The sequence below is a fragment of the Sminthopsis crassicaudata genome, chromosome 3 (assembly GCF_048593235.1).
Source record: "Sminthopsis crassicaudata isolate SCR6 chromosome 3, ASM4859323v1, whole genome shotgun sequence".
In the NCBI taxonomy this organism is placed as follows: Eukaryota; Metazoa; Chordata; class Mammalia; order Dasyuromorphia; family Dasyuridae; genus Sminthopsis; species Sminthopsis crassicaudata.
The window spans coordinates 22,985,773-23,006,508 of record NC_133619.1 but is presented as its reverse complement, the minus strand read 5'-3'; the positions used below and the strand labels follow the sequence as shown (position 1 = coordinate 23,006,508).

At 33.4% G+C, this 20,736-nt stretch overlaps 1 long non-coding RNA gene across 1 annotated transcript in view; it reads right to left on the bottom strand.

Moving 5' to 3' along the window:
* Positions 1 to 17,540, bottom strand: part of LOC141560257 (uncharacterized) — a 100,334-nt gene extending 82,794 nt beyond the window's left edge. Inside the window, exon 1 of the long non-coding RNA XR_012487679.1 lies at positions 17,224 to 17,540. This is a non-coding gene — a long non-coding RNA (uncharacterized LOC141560257). The remainder of the gene's footprint in view (positions 1 to 17,223) is intronic.
* Between the last annotated feature and the right edge of the window lie 3,196 nt (positions 17,541 to 20,736).

Below are 20,736 nucleotides of genomic sequence, written 5' to 3'. Positions count from 1 at the left end.
TGGAAAAATGAAGCTCTACATGCACTTTTAAAGTTTAATTTTTTTGTCCATACATATTATTTCAGTGGGAGGAATCACAGTATGAAAATTCCTGCCAATGCAGTTGAGCAATTCCTCCAAAACTGAGAGTCTTAAACACAATTGTCTAAGATACTGAGAGACTGTGACTGGTCAGGGCACTAGTGGGAGTATGAAGCAAGCTATGAATATAGATCTACCTGAATTTAAAGCAAGTAATATCTTTGCTATGATAAATTTTCTCTGACTTTACGCATATACATGCATGCACAATTTCTGCATGTATTTATACAAATAAATATATATGCGTGGGCATATTACATAAGAACTTACTGCAATATGCTTTGTGATTAAAATACTATCATATAGTATGTTCTTATGGTTATAACAATTTGTATGTATGTTTGTATATATATATATAGATATAGATATAGATATAGATATATAGATATATATACATATGAAATACTAGCAAATAATGTGTTGTATTTTGTTATGTTATATTATTATATTTCATTGAATTGAATTGTACTATATTGTCTCATTTAGTACCATACCATGTCATATCGTATCATATATTATTTTGTATCAAATCATATTTTAGGTAGATTGGGAAGATCCTTGGAGTTGGAGTGTGGAGAGCCTTATTTACATCCCGGTTCTTACAATTACTAGCTCTAGTACATGATCTAAAAATTCAACATCTAGAATCTTGGACGGATGGAGAGAGATAATTTGGAACTTAAAAATTTATATTAAAATGTTTTAAAAATTGTTTTAACAAATTATTGGGGAAAATAAAATAAATTGAAAAACAAAAAAACTTATTCAAAAATAAAATAATTCAGATGAAAAGATAAAATGTAGGAGATGCTCACATAAGTGTTGTGAGAAAATTATTTTTTAAATTTACTTCTTTATAAACAAAAATTAGCATGATTATTCTGAGTCATAATTGGAAGCCTATATTTTTGCATGAAGCTCATTGGTTTATATATTTTAGCAAATATTTGTTAGCATTAATAATGTTATATTAACTTAATTGTTAAACACCATGAATTGTAAAAGAGATGGTTGTCAAATTCATTTTAAATGTAATGAAAGTTCAATACAATGATATCTTGAAGAACAAATTGAAAAGTTTCTTTACTTTGTGGGCATTTCTATATCTAAGATTTACTCTGGAGAGGGAACCCCAGTGTCAAATATCCCACAACTGATGTAGATCATATATTTATGTATGTCAGAGGGCATACTCTCATCATTCAAACTCTGAGACCAAATCTCTAAGTACTCTACCAGGATGTCACTAAACATATTTTTAATTCAGAATATATTAGAATGACTAATGGGCACCAATTTTGAGAAAAATAGATATGGTCACATGTCCTAAAAGGTTGTGTACTTATTCATAAAGCCTCATTTAATATTATAAATATATTTATATATTTTCTCTTGACTTTTAATCTCTCTCTCTCTGAACTAGATAAATCTCACCACAAAATAAATTTTCAAAAGAATTCAAGGCCGTGAATAGAATTTCAAATGAACTAGCTATAATAAATTTCTGGAGAAACTTGCAAAGAAAGAAAATGTTTATGTATATATATATATATATATATATATATATATATATATATATATGTGTGTGTGTGTGTGTGTGTGTGTGTGTGTATGTGTGTGTGTGTGTGTGTGTATACACACGTATACATATCCTGGGGTATGTTTTACAATATTTATAACAGCTCTCTTTATGTTGGTAAAGACCTGGAAATTGCTGTGATATCCATCAGTTGGAGAATAGTTAGCCAAGTTGTGATAGATGATTGTGATGAATACAACTGTGCTATAAGAAATAATGAGCTCAACGATCTTAGAAAAACATGTAAAGACTTGCATGAAATAATAAAAATCCAAATGAGTAGAACCAAAAGAACACTTTATATAGTAACATCTATATTGTTTTAAGAACAAACAAATACCCAAATTAATTCAAAGGACATGTGAAGAAAAACACTATCTTCATTGGGAGAAAGAATTGATAAATACAAGTATGTATTAAATAATTTTACATACAGAACAATTGGAGTTAGCCCTGGATGGATTAGGAGATCTTGACCTTGTTAAGCTGAGATTTTTAACAGGACTCACTTTAACTGAGGTAATACCCAATCCATGATTAACCCTAAGTAAGAAAGAAATGAGGTAGAGAATGGCCTTTTTTACATAGTTAAAAAAAAAAAAATCAATGTGGGAGGGGAAATCATTCAGGGTTGTGTGTGTGTGTGTGTGTGTGTGTGTGTGTGTGTGTGTGTGTGTGTGCGCGCGTGCGCGCATGTACCTAAATTCATCTAGGGCCACCTCCATTTGTCTTAATCTTTATCTGGCCACAGGATCCAGGTGGCTCCAGAGGAGAAAGTGAAACTGGTGACTCTCCATGGCCCACTCTCATTCAAATCCAATTCACTTGCATGTCATGGCATTCCCTCTTTTACATCATGGTCCTCTTCAAGAATCAAGAACAAACTTTACTGGGCCTGTATCTCAAAGAGATCATAAAAAAGGAAAAAGGACCCACATGCACAAAAATGTTTGTGGCCGCCCTTTTTGTAGCACAAGAAACTGGCCCATCAGTTGAAGAATGGCTTAATAATTTGTGGTATATCAATATTATGGAATATTGTTGTTCTATAAGAAATGATTAAGAAAATGATTTCAGAAGTACCTGAAGAGACACACATGAATTGATGCTAAGTGAAAGGAGTAGTAACAACAAGATTTATGCAATCATCAATTCTGATGGACATGTGTCCTTTTCCACAATGAGTTGATTCAGGTCAATTTCAATAGACTTGTGATGGAGAGAGCTATTTGCACCCAAGAGAGGGATTGTGGGAATTGAGTGTGGATCACAACATAGTACTTTTTTTACTTTTTTGTTGTTTGCATGCTTTTTCTTATTTTTTTTCCTTTTTGATCTGATTTTTCTTATAAAGCATGATGATTTTGGGGAATGTATAGAAGAATTGTATATATTTAACATATAGTGTATTGGTGTTTAAGGGAGGAAATAGGGGGAAAGGAAGAAGAAAACAATTTGCCACACAAAAATTTATGAGGGTGAATGGAAAACTACCTTTCCATATATTTTTAAAATAAAAGACTATTACTAAAAATAATAATAATAAAAAGAATTAAGGACAAACAACATACACATGTATTTGTTTCCAACGGTAATCAACTCTAAAACAGAGGAACAGAAGTGAAAAGAAAAATTAAATAAATTCATATTATAATTTTATTATATATTAAAAGGAATAGCAAGTTGTATATAGTAGATTTGCATTGTTATAGGTAATCATCTTTTTTGTTATACTATATTATGGAAATTCTTGGGGTTTTCCCATAAATTAAAAAAAAAATAAGTAAATTGACAAAAAAAAAATTTTCCCTTTTACCTGAAACTTGAGAGAGTCTGGTTGTATTGACAAACCCACAAACTCAAAACCTTATTTTAGGTGAAAAAATTAATGAAAGAAAAGAAAAATAACAACAACTTTGCATTTGGAAAGCTTTTACTCACATAACTAAATCCATGTTGTGCAAAATTATGCTTTCTCTGTGAGTGGTTTCTTTAACCATTCATGATGCACAACTCCTCGACTTTGGAGGTTTCATTCACAAAGAAGGCACTCATGCCTTGAGTTCAGTGTCATAAATCTGATTCTCTTCTTCTGTTACTTTTCATCCTTCTAAGGTGATCTTTCCGTCTCTGCTTCTTTATCTTTACTTCAAAGTTTTGAGTATGACATGTATAGACCAGAGTCATACTTCTGTTTCTCACTTCTGTTTTTTGGCTTTTAGGTCTTTCTCCAAAATATTTGCAGTTCCCATGAAAATAACAGTCACCTTCCTTCTTTTAGACCCCATCTTCAGTAAACCTTCCTTTGTCTATCTAGATAAAAATTCTTCTTTTACCTATTTATGTATACACCATTTCACCATCAAATTGTAAACTCCTTAAGGGCATAAACACATTGCTGCATCTTTATATCTTCAGGTTTTAGAATAGTACCTTCTTGACACATATAAATTCTACTTAATCAAATGATTGATCTCAGCTTTTTCATTGGTCATCAACTTCCTTATATAACAGTCCTCTGGATTATAATACAATCCTAAAGGTCTTAGGCAAAACTTATCTTAAATGGAAAGAGGTCCTAAAAGAAATATATTAGAAATATTTTGAATCAAGGGAATTATTCTCAGATTTTTAGCTCTTTAACCACAAATAGAGGTTTTCTTTTTTGTAGATGTCTCAAATACAACTAGGCTTTCCTAAAGTTTCAGTTTTATCTAAAATGTTTGAAAATTTAAGTTTTTATAAGAAGGTTAAAAGTTTTTTTAATAGAAGTGCAAATAAAAAGTGAACTCTTCAAACCTTCCAAAATTTCAATTTTATATAATAATCCTCTTCTGAATTGTAAAGCTCCTATTATATTCTGGGAGATAAATATACTAAGATGGTATTAGGAATAGAGTAGTAGTTGTATAGTAGATAGAGTACTGGCCTTATAATAAAAAAGAAAGAACAAAGTTCAAGCCTCCCCTTTAATAGATATGAATAGATTATATGCATCAGTGAAAGTAGTTTCATAAATCAAATCATTCCCTATCAACTGCCTTCTCCAACTTTGCAGTCTAGCAAGTGTCTTCTCTGCTTTTTACAACATTCCATCTCCTATTTCTGTGTCCTGGTCATCTTTCTTGGCTGTGAGGCAGTACCTCCTTTCTCCCACCTCAGATGCCTTCTTATTTAAATTCACACCTTCAATGTGACATCTTTCCAGACCTTCTGTCAATAACTAGCCTCCTCCTTCCCTTGATTTACTTTGGTTGGTTTAAAATTGTCATAAACTAAAGAAATATGTTTAGAAGAATTGTATGTTTAATCTCCATGGGATTGCTTGTAGTACTGGGGGAGAAGGAGAAAAAAATTGGAACTCAAGGTTTTACAAAGGAGAATTTTGAAAAGTATCTTTGCATGTATTTGCAAAAATAAAATATTATTTTAAAAATTGTCATTATCATTGAGTATATTGTGAATGGAATACAAATGGAGGAAGAACTCACTCAATCCACCTTACTTCAAGTGATGGAATGTCTAATCAATAATGTCCAATCAAATCAAGTGGGAACAGTTCTTCACTCTAGCAGAATTTTGTTCAGATACACTGGGAAAAGTTGGCCCCACACCAGGGATCAACTTCAAATTATCAAGAGAGTTCTTTATTTTAGAGTTTCAGTAAGCCTGGTATTTTAGCATACACATGAGAAGGTATGAAAAATCTGGAGATACCAAGGAGAGTTATTTGCTCTACAAGAAATTTGGAGCAGAAAAATCTTAGCAGAAGGAAGTCCTGAGAAAGCTTAGTCCCCTTCTTCAGTTTCTGAACATTATAGTTTAATCCATTGTTTCATTATGCAAATGTTTCCAGTAAACAGAATTTTCCTTCAATCACAAAAGAGGAGAGAAGTTAACCATATTTATTTATTTTTTCTCTCTCTATGTACAGAGAAAGAGAGTATAATTCCTGTCTCCATGTTGGGAATTTCCTTAATTGGGTACTTTGGGCAATTGTTATTGAATTAATAACATTTTCTTTAAAATCATTTTCCTAAAGCTGAAGAGGGGTGAATCACAGGAACTTTATGAGCCATTATATTGCTCACTAGGCTTAAGTTGAGCTATTGATTGGAATGGATATTGCATATATAAATGATAAGATCTTCCAGGTGTTTCTTGTATGTATTTCCAGTGGGGTAGAAGCATATTGGATGTTTTCCAAAAAATGTAAGCTCAAAGAAGAAGGCAGTTTAGTCACATATTGAGAAAAACAAATCCAAGAAGGATAACAAAAGTAGTGCACTCATAATGAAGAATTTTTTAAAAATAGAAGTAGGATGTTAGCATACTGCAGTGATTCTTTCTGGACATTCTAGGGGAGAACAGGGAAATAAATTGCAAAGAATGAGATATCTGTGAATTGTAATCTTCACTAATATAGGGAGAGCTCACATGACTAAGTACATGCATCCATTGAGATGAGTCTATTCTAACTTCATAACTTCCAAGTTGAATATGCCTGTGGAGGGACCATTCATTTTTTTTTTACTTTATTTTTTTTTCCTATTTGCAAATACTCTAGATTTATCTACTTATAAATTCATAGTAGCAGAGCTCTTAACCTCACAGGGTTCCTAGAAGCCATCAAATATCCCCCCATTTTATTGATGAGCAAACTGAGACACAGAAAGATTAAGTGCATTTGCCAGGGTCACAGAGCTATAAAGCATGAAAATAGAAGGCAGATTCTTTAATTTCAGATCTACTACTTCAAGACTGATACTAAATAATTAACGTAGAAATGTTGGGTATATTGGGAAGATATTTAGATTTCAGAGTTCTGCATGTTGCAGATGAATTGGCTCCTATCATTATTAAGTCAATTCATATGCTCATACATGCAAATGGTCCTAGAGGTTGAAAAGAGGCTACGATGGTCAAACTATACCAATCAAAAGTCAAGTGCTAAAATAAAGTGGTGATCTTGGACACCACTAATGGAGGTAAATCCATTTAATGCTGACAAGGGCAACAAGTAAGCTTATCTTGAATTGACCCCTCCACAATGTCCATGACTCCTTCCCCCCCCCCAACATCACCATTCATTATGCACTCATCATCACACATCTGGCCCAGTAATTTATTTCTGAGCATCCCAAAAAGGACAAAAGTAATCTATGTCCAGTGAACCAAGTCCTTCGAAAACAAACTGAAATTTCTTCAGGCACTGTGAAAGGGTACCCAAGGGTTAATAGCAATGCAAATGGATCAACTCATTAAATGCCGCCCTGTAATTTATCGACTTTTGGAAGGAAAGTTGCTCGAGCAGCAAATCCAAAGTGACAAAGCTCTTTACTTCCTACATGTGGCATTATTAATTTCCCAGCTTATCCAAGAAACACTAAAAATAGCCTGGCATCAAGCTACACTTGTGCACAGAGGCTGCTCTTGTCTAGACACACACATATCTGAATTCACACACACACACACAATTTTTAAAAGATAAAAAGCACTAAAGACCTCATTAATATAAGTAATGAAACCAACAAAGCAGATATCGCCTAAAACATTACAATTATTAGTCAATAACTCCTGCTTAGCTGTCTGTATTATCACTGGTTTACTTTAGCATATAGTTTCTTATTCTTCCCCTGCTGGACCCTCTTGCATCTTTTAAGTAGGAACACACATTGATCCAATAAAAATAGACCCCTAAATCTGTGTCTATAGTCTGCACTTTGAAGATTTTTCCATCACTCAAACAAACATAGCTATGGTCTATAGAGCGGGTGTCTCCTAGATAATTTGTCCTTCATGTTAAAAACATGTGCACTTAACAAGCTCATATTTAAACACATGCACACTAACTGCATGCTTTTTTTTTTAATAGTTTTTATTTACCAGATATATGCATGGGTAATTTTAAAGCATTGACAATTGCCAAACCCTTTGTTCCAATTTTTCTCCTCCTTCCCCTCCCAAGATGGCAGGTCGACCAATACATGTTAAATATGTTAGAGTATAAATTAAGTACAATATATGTATACATAACTGCATGCTTCTGATGAAACATTTAATCATTGACCTTGTGTGACACTGTCTTTAAAGCAGCAAATAAATAGATGAAGGGGGGAGCAAATCAGATGAATTAGTTATCATGTAGGTCATAAAACTCAAGATAATGTGAATTTGATAAATAAGTGACTTGTAATCCTTCCTTCTTTCTTTCCTTCTTTTATTTTTCCTCTCTCCTTCACTCCCTTCCCCTCTTCCTTCCTTTGCTTCCTTCCCTTCCTCTTTCACTCCATCCCTCTGCTTTCTCTCCTTCTCGCTCATTTTCTTCTTTCCCTTCTTTTCTCTCTCAATTCCAACCTTCCTTTCTTCCTTCCTCATTCCCTTTCCTTCCTTCCTTTCTTCTTCCCTCAATCTGTCTTTTTTTCCCTCTTTCATTCTTCCTTTCTTGATAATGGGATCAGATTTCATATTGGAAAAAATAGGAAAGATATAAGCATTTATTAAGCATTTAGCACTATGCTAAGCAAGTTAAAATAGCTCATTTGCTTCCCACAACAACCCTATCATATAGGCAACACAATTTCCTTCTTTTTATAGGTGAGAAAATGGTATGAGGCAATAGTGCCTTTCTCAGAGTCACACAGACAGTGTATGAAACTTCACTTGAATTCAATTTTTTTTCCTGACTAGATGCACTGTTTTATTTAGCTGCTTACTAAATCATGGAACTCAATCTTTTCATATCAACCAATAATCTTATGGTTTCAAGTTTGCTGTCACAACGTTTGCAATTAAGGAGGAAGACAAATCACAATGTTCTCTAAACTAGTGAAGAAGCTCTCTAAGCCAGTAGATATCAGTAACTTAATTATAAATGAAAGGCTCAGAGAGTTGCCTTGGGAAATTCAAGGTTAAATAACTTGACACAAGGACACACAACTAATATATTTTAGTCAACTTATCAATCAATACGATTTTATTAGATGCTTACCATATTTGAGGTAGTACTGGTTCACAAAGACAAAATGAAACAATCCTTGAAGGTAAGAGGGTCACATTCTACTGGAGGAGACATTTTTAAATATATGTAAGAACCATGAATCAAACCCAGATATTAGGAAATTTAAGGAAATTCTTTAAATGATTTTGAATGACTTTTTCCCTCATATCTGTGTACATTTCTTAAAAAGAAAATATTTGGGAAATGAGCATTCATATACTAATCCATTATGCGCCAAGAATTATGCTAAGCATGTTATCTCACAATTCTGAAAGTTAGGTACAATCACTATCCCCACTTTATAGTTGAGGAAACAGAAATGGAGATTAAATGACTTGCTCAGTACCATACTTTTTGTAAGTGTCTGAGACCAGATCTGATCTCAGATCTTCCTAATTCTGGGGTCAAAGTTTTATCCTTTGTGTTTGATGACAGTATTATTGTAATACACTGAAAATTGACTCAGAAGGCCTAGATAAAAATCCCAACTCTCTTACTTATTCCCTTGGTAATAATGAGCAAATACAATTTTCTGGCTCTCAAATTTGCTGATTTTGAGAAGAAATCTCAATTGTAAAATGAAGAGGTTAGAATAAATGTTTAAGATTTTTTCATACTCTTTTATGATTCTATCAGATGTGATAAGTAAGTCTCTACTTGAGGGACGGGCACTGGCAATGGTTAGCAGATATACTGTAGCGCTTAGTACCAGAACCAGAAAAAAAATTACATTTAGTAGAACTCACTTATCTCCAGAAATGTTACACTTCAGGCTAGCTATTAAACAGTTTGATTACTCAATCAACAATAAACATGTATTAAATGTGTACTATGTTCCAGGTACTGTGCTAGGTGTTGGATGATTATATATAGAATTGGAACGGACCTTATTGCTAATCTAATGGAGTTCCTTTAGGATCATAGATCCAGAAGTCAGAAGAACTTTAGACGGCATCACACCCAACCTCTTCGTTATACATAGAAAGCACAAAGCAGATCACTCTTTAAAGTCATTTACTTAGGATCACATAGCTAGTAAACATCCAAGTCTTCTTGATTCACTTCCCTATGCACTATTATCATTACAGGTTTTGGGTTGATAACACCATCTCTGCTATTATTGAAAGGGAATAGCATTCTCATATGATGAATCTCTACGTAGCACACAGGGCCTAATAAAGGAACGTGGAATGGAATATGTGCTCTACTTGGCTCTATAGTTAATATCTATAGAATCAGGTTCTCTAATCAGAGAGCAGCCTCTAAGAGAATTAAAAGAGTAAGGATGCTTGCATAGGCAAGCATCTCTAATGACTACTGTTTTCCCTCACTGAATGAAAATACAAAAGAAAAAGTAAAAGACTTTGTAAGCAAGACTGAGAGAATAAAAAACGTATACCTAAAGATGCTAGTTTGGAAAAATAACATTGAGAAAACATCCCAATATTCTAACAGCATATATTAAAGGCAAATATGTGGTCCAAGTGAAATGATCCAGATATGAAAAGGGTTTTCCCTAATGCTTAAATTCTTCAATAAGAAGTGTTGGTATCACAAGTTACAGAGTCAGAAGTCAACAGAACAGAGACAGGATCAGTCTTAAAGTCCATATCTCCAATTTAACTTCTAATATTTCAAGTTATTTATTTTCCCCAACTAACTTGGACATTTATTTCTGAATATCTTGATGTCAATTTATTCCTACATTATATGGCACATGGAGGTATAATGTATGATGATTCTAAGAAATGTGTTTTTTTTTAAGTTGGATATTTTACTTAGCATTGTTTTCATAGCATCCAGTGGTACTTATTAATTTATTTTCTTATCTGTCTTATCATCAACAATTTTTTCTACTCCAATATTAAGTAATTCCATGTCAATTGCCGTATTAGCAATAAAAGGTAAAAGTTTAACACAAAACCTGTAGGGAAAGATTTAATCTTAAATTATCATTGAAAATGTGTTATCAGGAAGGAGAAATGGGAGAAAGTTTTCTCATAATATATGAAACGTGCCTTTAATGGTTGCAAAAAAAATTTTTAATGAACTTATAATCCAAAAAAAATGTAGTTTTAAAAAGGAGACTAATATATTTTACTAAAAATAACCTGGAGGATATATAATTAAAATGACTAATTAGACCCTGAAAAAGAGATGAGAAATGCTTGTCAATTCTTTAACAAGTGTGGTCACCAGACTATAGATGTGGAATTTTGCATATATTGTCATACTTGGATGATGTGTTACTTAGTATTACTAAATTTTCCCTTTTTCCCCCATTATGTGTTAGACAAGATAGTTCTCTGGGTATGGAAATAAGAAGGATAGATTCAATTAAAAAGTAATGTAATAAGCAAAAGTGATAAAAATGAATATAAGTAAAAGTGATAAAAACATTCAAAGAATTAAAATAGTTGTCCTTTTTTAAGGAAATTCATTTTATCATAGTAGATAAAGAGCTACTTTCAGAAGAAGGAAAACCTGGGTATCAGTCTTACCTTTAATACATATTGGCTTTGTGATACTGGTCAAGATATTTAAATTCTCAATACTTTAAGCAACTCTTAAAAGACTCAAGTTTAAGACAAGGTATTGACTAATACATTGGTAGAGAGTTTGGTCTCTTTAGATTCTATTATATGGCTGTTTAGTCATTTTTCAGTTGTGTTTGACTCTTTATGATCTCATTTGGAGATTCCTTGACAAAGATATTGGAGTCGTTTGCCATTTTCTTTTCCAGCTCATTTTATGGATAGAAAAAACTATAGCCAAGAGAATTAAGTGACTTGATTACTATCACATAGCTAAGAACTGAGTCCAGATTTTACCTCAGGAACTTGAATTTCCCACACTACAGGCCCAGAATTTTATTCATTGTATCACCTAGATTTTCAGTTCATTATATAAATAACTCAATGTACAATTCCAATTTCTGTTCCACTTACTAAAAAAAATCAGTCATTTATATAATGTCATAAAGATCATATTACCTATGTGACCAAAATATATACCTTACTCTATCTATGTCTCTCTCTCAGTGGGTCTCTGTCTCCATGTGTCTTTATCTTTGTTTCTCTGCGTCTCCTTTTTAGAAACACACAAACACACACACACACACACACACACACACACACATTCATCTGCCCTTATAGTATCCTAGCTCCCTAAAGGGGGAAGGATATATTTTATCATTTCTTTTTCAAGATCAAAATTAAATTATTGGTGAAAATTACAAATTATTCCCAACTTCATCTTGGTGTTTTTCCCCACTTATAGAATTGTAGGTTTTAATGTTACAATAACGCTCCCTTCTTATGTCACTGTTTGTTTAGAGATTCTCCAGTTACTTGAGAAATACTTGTTTTCTAGACTTTAGAGAAAATGAATTAGATTAATACTGTAGTATATACAAATATATACACCCATACATATATTGTATAGCATATATACACATATATACAAATTTTCTATCATTTACCTCTTTCAGGAATATATAAGATAAAATAGCAAGCATTTGTTAAGCTCTTACTATTCTATCTACAGGGATAAGATTAAGAAATTGACATAAATTCTATTAAGAGACATGAAGATTCTAGTGACAAATGTACAGAGCCTATTAAGTAAGACTTTCTATTTTCAATTCTGCCAACAACCAATAAAAGAAATCCCCATATAGTTTTCTTGGCTTGAATATTTTTTCATGGACACCTTCATTTCCTTCTTTGATTTTGAGCTTTGATCCTCTCTAGTACCTTTCCCATTTTTGAAAACCTAAGCAAATGATTTTCGGGAAACTTATGTAAATATAAGTGTCAGTACATTTCCCCAGTACATGATGGATAATAATATCTCTAGATAACTCCTAAATAAGTCACTGAAGCAATCTCTCTTTTTTTTCCCTTCTTCTCAATCCTGATTGGTTGTCTCATGCTTGTGTAAGCATTTCTTCTCTCTGCTTAGTTTTCTCATTGCATTTCCCCTACAATTTATGTTAAGCTAACCAATTTTCTGTCCCTGCACTTGTCATCACCTAATGCTTTTTGGAATAAGTGTGTTATGACAGCCACTTTATAGACCTTGGGAATTTGATCTGTCACTAGAAGTCTTCTAAAAATATCATGTAAAACTTCACTAATTTCCTACTCACCATGAAGTTTGTGGATGTATATGCAGTGTGGTTTCAGCCAACAGCATGATATTTCTCTAAAGAATATCTCATGCTATCTAGATACTATTTGAATAGTCTATTTTAGAAAATAATGAAATTTCTATCTCATCTGAGGATTCCAAATTACATTGATTTTTATCATGGACTTCTATATTATTCCCACTGTAGCACAAACAATCAGACCAAATTTCATGTAAAGTGAATGTCTGGAGAGTTGGGGACTCCATGTTTTCTGCTCCCCCAAAATTTCTTTTTAGGATTTAAAGCATTTTTACTACTTGAAATAGGTTCTTGATTATATTTTTTCATAGAGACTGTGAGATGGGGAGGGGAAGGTATTTAGTGGAGTTTTATTTGATTAAATCATTTTGTTTGTATGTTTATTTTCTTAGTTGATTGAGAAAAATCAAAAGAAAAGCATAAAGGATTATGTTTATTACAATCACTTACTAACTTGTCACTGTAGGAGAAGCAGTCATGGGATACCAAACTATTCTTTAAATTTTATATCAAAGAGACTTGTACTGCTGCATGTGAACCAAATAAGCATGATAAGCTGCACACAAAAGGATCGACAGCAGGCTTTCTTTCTGAGCAATGATTCCCTGACAAAGAAGAATCATTGAGGAATAAGTCCAAGATTCCCAGAATACATTATTCAACTTTAAGCTACTTGAGATAAGGGACTAGGTTTTGCTTTTCTTTGTATTCTCAAAACTTCAAAAAACATCATGCTGTTGGCTGAAATATAATTGTCTATATTTAGGAGCATTGACACATCCTCATATAATTCGAGACTTATTTAGAGAGCACTTATTGAGTATGTAAAGAGCTAACAGGCACTGGGGACATTATCAGTGGCATCAAACAAATGAAAATCTTTTTGGAGAGACAGTAATATGTCATGTCCATATTTTAAGAATACAAGATAGTATTAAATGCCAAATGGCAAGTACAGACAAAGTTTTTCAAATTCAAAGAAAAGGAGATTACTGAGGGGATGGTAGAAGGTTTTCTGTTGTTTGTACAAGATATGGACGTTGGAGGAAGAAGGGGAAGGGAAGAAGTGTTTATATTACACTGGTTTTCAAGGAAAATTAGTGTCTCTGGTGCTAGTGATATGGGTTAAAATTCCTTTCTAATTCCCAGCTCCCATCAGATCTGAGTTAACTTGGGCTGTCCCAGTCCCTGCATCTGCTCAGGTTTCCCCAACCCCTGCAAACAGCTTCATTCTTATTTTAAAACCCATTGAATTCTATTCAAATTCTAACTCTGGCCTAAACCAGCCAGGAGCCAATATGGGACTCCACCCATGGGCCCCTTTCAAGATTACCAAAAGCTCCCCATTATGAAAAGAGGGAAACAAGAGCCCCCAATATAGCATACACCAGCTATGCCAAGGGTCCCTGTCCACCCATTGCCAGCTCTTGCGCTGGCATCTTTCTACATTTAACCTTACTTCCAAACCCCCAAATAAACCTCTTTTTTTTAAATCTAGCTTTTCAAGTCTGTAAATTCCTTTACAGAGAACTCTTGTCCTGCTACTAGACTTCATTTAACTCTGTATCCTTGCGCCAAATCCAAAGGGGTTGCAGGAGAGCTCTATTTGACTCCCTGTACCCTGAACCTTCCACTAGACCTCAAGTAACCCTAATTTCATCTAGGTACTCTTTACCTAATTATCCTTATTAGGATTTGCCAAGCCTGCCAAGATGAGGGTTTCCCATCAACCTTTGAGGCCCAGCTTTCACCCAACTCTAAAATGTGGCTTCAAGAAGTGGAGTGCAGTAGCAACACCCAAGTAAACTCTCTAGCACATGGAATAAAAACCAGACTAAGAGTAACCAAGAAGTTTCAAATCTATTAGTCGAGTAAGAGGGTGGGTACCCCCAGCATGTGAAGAATTTCCTGGTGGAATGGATGGATGAAAACTATTTATTCTAATAGCCATGGAGGCAGGTAAAGCAGGGGCTGTAGAGTACTTAGTTCTTGGTCAAACATAAAGAAGGCCAAGGTCAGCCATGACAAACTGGGCCATCACCAGTTATTCTTTTTTTTCCTGCCACTTTCCATAATACTAAGAGAAATAGATTAGTAAATTTGTCTATCTCACTTAAATCCAATTCACATGCAAGTCAAGATATCACCTCATGACATCATTCAAAACTGGATCAGCCACAACTATATCATGGGAACTGTACAAAACAATTTTACAAATATTATCTCATTTTATCTTCACAAAAACCTTAGGTGGTAGATACCATCATTATACTTGTTTTATTTTTGAAGACATAGAAGTTGTTATTTGTTGAAGCTCATACATTAAATGTCTGAAGCTGGATTAGGAGTCATATCTAGATATGGCATTCTCTTCACAGCAATTGCCTCTAGATTTAGGGTCACCCAGATAAGCAGAGGTAAAGAAATTTTAGGTACCTGAGTGAACAAAGATTTTGGAAAAATAATATAAAGGGAATATATGGGAATGCAAAGGGAGCAGTTTGATTGTAGTGGAGTCTTTAAGTAAAGAAATAGAAGAAGATGAAACGAAAAAATATTCAGATTGTAGAGAATTAAGAACCTAAAAGAAAATAATAACAAAAACTTCAAGACAAGTAGAAGGACAAGTGGAATGAATAGTAACTACTTTGAAAGACATGAATGAGGACATAAATTTCACCAGGGGGAAAAGTGGCTGGAAGAGTTAACAGAAGAATTCAAGAGTTGGTAAGCAACATGTAGAAAAGAGAAACATCATTGAAGGAAACAATGAGGTGAGAAGATTAAGAGGACACAGAATAGAAGCTGTGAAAGAAAGAATCCACAATGACAAAGACAGACTAGAGCTGCAAGCACTGAATTTTACAGGCTAACAGACAGATTGTTCCAATGCAAATCAAATTGAATGACTTCAAAAATAGAACAAGATGATGGAAGCTAAGAATAATGGGCATTCAGAAGAAAAGAAGCAGGAAAGCAGCCATAACACGGTGTGCATGGGCATAATGGATGAAATTCTCAAGAGCTGAGAAGGACTAGCAATGCTATTCAAATAGAAATTATCTACATAATATTATTTAGAAAAATCTTATTGTTCAAATCCCTGAGGCACACAATTGTCAAACCCCAGGATGCTAGAGATAGAATTCTTTAATTGGCAGAAAGAGAAAAGAAAATTCTAAAGAAGCAATAATGACAACTATCTGATTATTATTGTGAATCAATGAAGGAATGGGTAAACATGAATATAAACCCTGATGTAGGAGTTCCAGATAGAAGTGACTATAACCACACTCATAAAATTGCCTTCCTAAGATAGTCAACAATTCTTTCTTTCATCCATGGCTTCAAAACCATCAAGTCAGAGGCTCAATAGGGTTATCCTAGTTTGTATTCCTTTTATACAGTATTCCAGGTCCACATTGGAAGTTTTAGTCCTTGTCTCTATCTGTCTGTGTCTCTCTCTGTGACTTTGCCTCTATATTTGTCTCTCTCTGTCTCTGCCTCTGTATTTGTGTGTCTCTGCCTCTATATTTGACTCTCTCTATCTCTGTCCTTTTGTCTCTGTCTCTGTCCTTTTGTCTCTCTCTGTCTCTGTCCTTTTGTCTCTCTCTGTCTCTGTCCTTTTGTCTCTCTCTGTCTCTGTCCTTTTGTCTCTCTCTGTCTCTCCATCTGTATGTATCTACAGGGTTTTTTTTTAGTGGGGGGAAGGAAGAGAGGTGGGGAACCAGGCAGCAAACTACCCTTCACATTACTTTTGTTGTCCTTAATTATCCCTTATGAATCTCCATTTCAACCATGGAGGCCTCCCTTGCTGTGGTAGATCCTAAAAGAATCCTGGCTTTGAAATAAAAAAAAAAATCAACAAGAACAACAATAAACACTTGAGCTAAGTCCTCCTTCCAGCCATGTAGTAGAATCCCTTCACTTCACAAATGAAAAAGGATGTAAATAATTAAGGCTTAATGTTTTTAACAACTTTAACAAGTATCCTAAATGATATTCGAATCTAGAAACCTGACCTAGTGGAATAGACTTTGCATTTGTAGTGAAGTCTACTCGATAATCCAATAAATATTTATTAAACACTTTCTCTGTGCTAAGAACTGACCTAAAAACCAGGAATGAGAACCACTGCCTTCAAGAAGCTTATAATCTAATGGTCTGGGGATAGGGTTGGGGTATTAGAGGTGGGATGTGACTACACATAAAAGGAGACAGGAAAGTATAGGCTGGGGTGATAGTGATGAGAATGAAATCATGTAGAGAAGCAAATGAAGAGGGGAAAGGGCAAAAATACTCCAATGCTCAGCCCTCCAATAAGAAGAAAAAGGATATCAGTCAAAGCCTAAGTTAGCAGTAAGGTTATGATATTAAAATCGATGAGCTTACCTCGAGAAGATGTTGTTTTATGAAACTGAAGCCAAAGAGCAGCAAATGCAAAGTGGATTGAAGAGAGAAAACTTGAATTTGATTTTTTTCCATTTGCTAGCTATATAATCTGTATTAATTCAGTTGGCCTTTCTGACCCTCAATTTCCTTATTTAGAAAATGAGAGGACTGGAAGAATTGATCTTTAAATATCCTTTCTGGCTTTAAACTCTTTGATATATACCTATTCTCATATGGGCTAACTAGATTGTCATGGTCTTCTCTTTACTCAAAATTCCTTAACTTCATCAGGAAATTTCACAAGTTCCCTAACCTCTGTCTTTATAATTCATTTTTGCTGCACTTTTCCTTCTCTTTCTATTTAAATCTCTTTCACCTGGTTCTCTCATCAGTGGAAACAAAAAACAGCTGACCAGTACACCCCTTTTAGTAGCCTTTTCAACACTTCATCATTAGATCATTCTTCAGGATTCTCTTTGCCAAGCTAACAGAATTTTTCTTACTTTTCTTTAACTAAAGACTTCTTAAACTCAGTCCCAACTTTTACTCTTTTGAATATAGTCATTGATCTGTAAAACCACATCAACTGCTTTTAAGTCCTTAGAAATTCATGCCTACCAAAAGCTGCTCGGGAAGATCTTACTTTGACTTCAGAAGATGGCAAGCAACTCTCCTCTTAGCAGAGACATGGTGGACTACAGGTACAGAATGAAATGTTTATTTTCAGACATGGCCACTGTTGTGATTAATTTTGTATAGCTTTGGAACAGAGGGTACAAACGTTGGGAAATTAGATGGAGTGGATCATTGAGAATACTGACACTAAAAAGGGAAAGAATTTCAAGGATTTATCCAGAAAGAAAATAAAATGTACTTAGCACAGGACAACAAAGACATGTTGGATTGTGATCTGCCTTTGTGTTCTTTAATCTTTGAAAAAATAGTTTCTTTGAACTTATCAGCCTACAAATTATTTGCTAAATGTCAATAATTCATTTTACCCACAAAAGTAATATAGAAATGTAATATCTAGCAGAGAGGAATCTGAAACAAAGCACCAAAGCTGTTATATAGATTTCCAATTTTGCTTTAGATATTTTCAAAAGGCTATATTCAGTATTAACTAATTTGGTGTTTCCTACTTTCTTACAAATATCTGCCCATACTTACAGAATTGGAGTTTTGTTTTTGTTTTTATAATCTTTTCGTATGAATTTCAATCCTTCAAATGTCTTGCTGGTACTGTAAGGTTTTTTTTGGGTGTCTGGGGTGCATTCTCTACTGATTACATATCATGGTATTTCTGGATTTTGTAAAAAGTAAGTAGTCTTTGCTATCTAATATGGCTTTATAAAATGATCCCATTGTAGACAAATGAGCTGTGAGCACTCTTAAGTTTATTCAGATTGGTTATTAGATGGTATATAAATGAGACATCAATATAAATATACTTGAAACCCATCTATCTTAAGAGAACTTTTTTACATTCTTGATGACCATGAGAGATATCCACGTAATGGTAAGATATCAGAATAGGATTTTAATAAAAATCACATCTCAACAATCTGTTAATACTTATGAAATTTTGAGAAGTATGATGGGAATAATAAAATTATCTGTGAAAAAAAATTACTTATCTGAATTGCTTTTAAAATAGACAAATCTTAGGAAGTATGGTAGCAAGTAATATAATGCTTATATAATATATTGGATATAATACATTAGCAAACAAAAATTAAGGACAAGCACTTTAAGTGATTTTAAAATGTGAGGAGAATTGAAAGAGCAAAAACTGTAAGCCTGCTAGGTAGTAGAAGTTGATCTTGAACTCAGGAAGGTAAGATTCCAAATTCAACCTAAAATATTTGTTTTATATTACCCTTAACAAATGATTTTACCTTTTTCTGACTCGGTTCTTTCATCTGTAAAATGGTAATAAAGATATCATTCATCTCACAGGGTTGTTAGGATGAAATAGTATATTTGTAAAATATTTTGTAAACCATAAAGTACTATCTAAATACAAACCACTATTGTTTCTTATTATCACTCAGTGAAAGTTAATCATGGCAGTATTTACTCCATTGTCATCCATGTAATGCCAATATAAGTCAAAAACTGCCCAGCACAGAATCACGAAGCATAGATGTGAAATTAAGATGGATTTCAAAGGCTGTCAATTCCAATGGTCTTTTTTAATAGATGACAGTGGAAGTTATGTGACTTGCCAAGATCACACAGATTACAAACATCAAAACCAATATTTGAACCTGGTCAATGACTCCAGAGCCATTGTTTTTCCCACCACATCACGCTGCTTGTAAGTTTGAACTTTACATTCATTGAAGATGATATCTAAAAGGATTTCTTCAAGAATTGAGAAGAATGAACAAGTATTAAAGATCTTCCATCTACATTGCTGGAAGCAAAACTCATATTGAAAAATTACAAATCCAATGAAATCCCAGGAAGATATGTGTGCATATGCACGTGTCTTCCATTATATTTCTTACCTTCTGATTAGTTATTGAGACATCTTGCCTATCCAATAACTGAGATGTGAATAAGGTATATAATGAAACTCTTTTATAAGTATAAAATATCTCATAGTAATCTTCTATACTATAAATAGTAAAATTATGATATACAATATATACATAAACAATTATGATCATATATATATACATATATACATATATATATATATATGTATATATATATATATATATATATATATATATATTATCCATTAGATTTTTAATAAGGCAGCTAAGTAGAGCAGAGTAGAGTAAGAGAGCTAGGCCTACAGTCAGAAAGACTCAGCTGTGTAATAACTGTGTCACCCTGGGCTAGTCACTTAAATGTGTTTCTCACAGTTTCATCATCTGGAAAATGAACTGGAAAAGGAAATAGCAAATCACTTCTGTATTTTTGCTAAGAAAATTCCAAATGCGATCATGAAGAATCAAATTCAACTGATCAACCAGACTTTTTAATACACTAACATAAATTCTTCATAAGTTATCTTTAAAAATAAAAGAAGGTGCAATGTTAGATGGAGGTTTAGTTAGCCTTGGAATTAGGAAGCCATAAGGCCAAGCCCTAATTTCAACACAATACCTGTGTAACAATAGGCAAGTCATCTAACTTCTTAGTTGGCCCAAGTAATCATACTGTGGACTTGCATCACTGGAATGAGATTCTATATAGTGTTTCTTTTCTTGAAACATATAAGAAATTATAAGTCATTTGGACTCTCCCATGTGCAGAAATGCAAAATTACAAAAGTTATTAAGCCACAAAATTTAATAAAGAATGGGAAAAAAGATTACTTTGAAAAGAATAATATTGAGGAGAATAGGGTGAGATAGTGTCTTAAAAATCCAAATAACAAAGATTTTTGAGTTTACAAAAATAACAAACAAACAAAAAAGTTACTGTCCGTGTTTGGTTCTGTATATTTTGGTCTAATTTTTTCCATTAATTGATCATTTCCACTAATTAACATGTTAT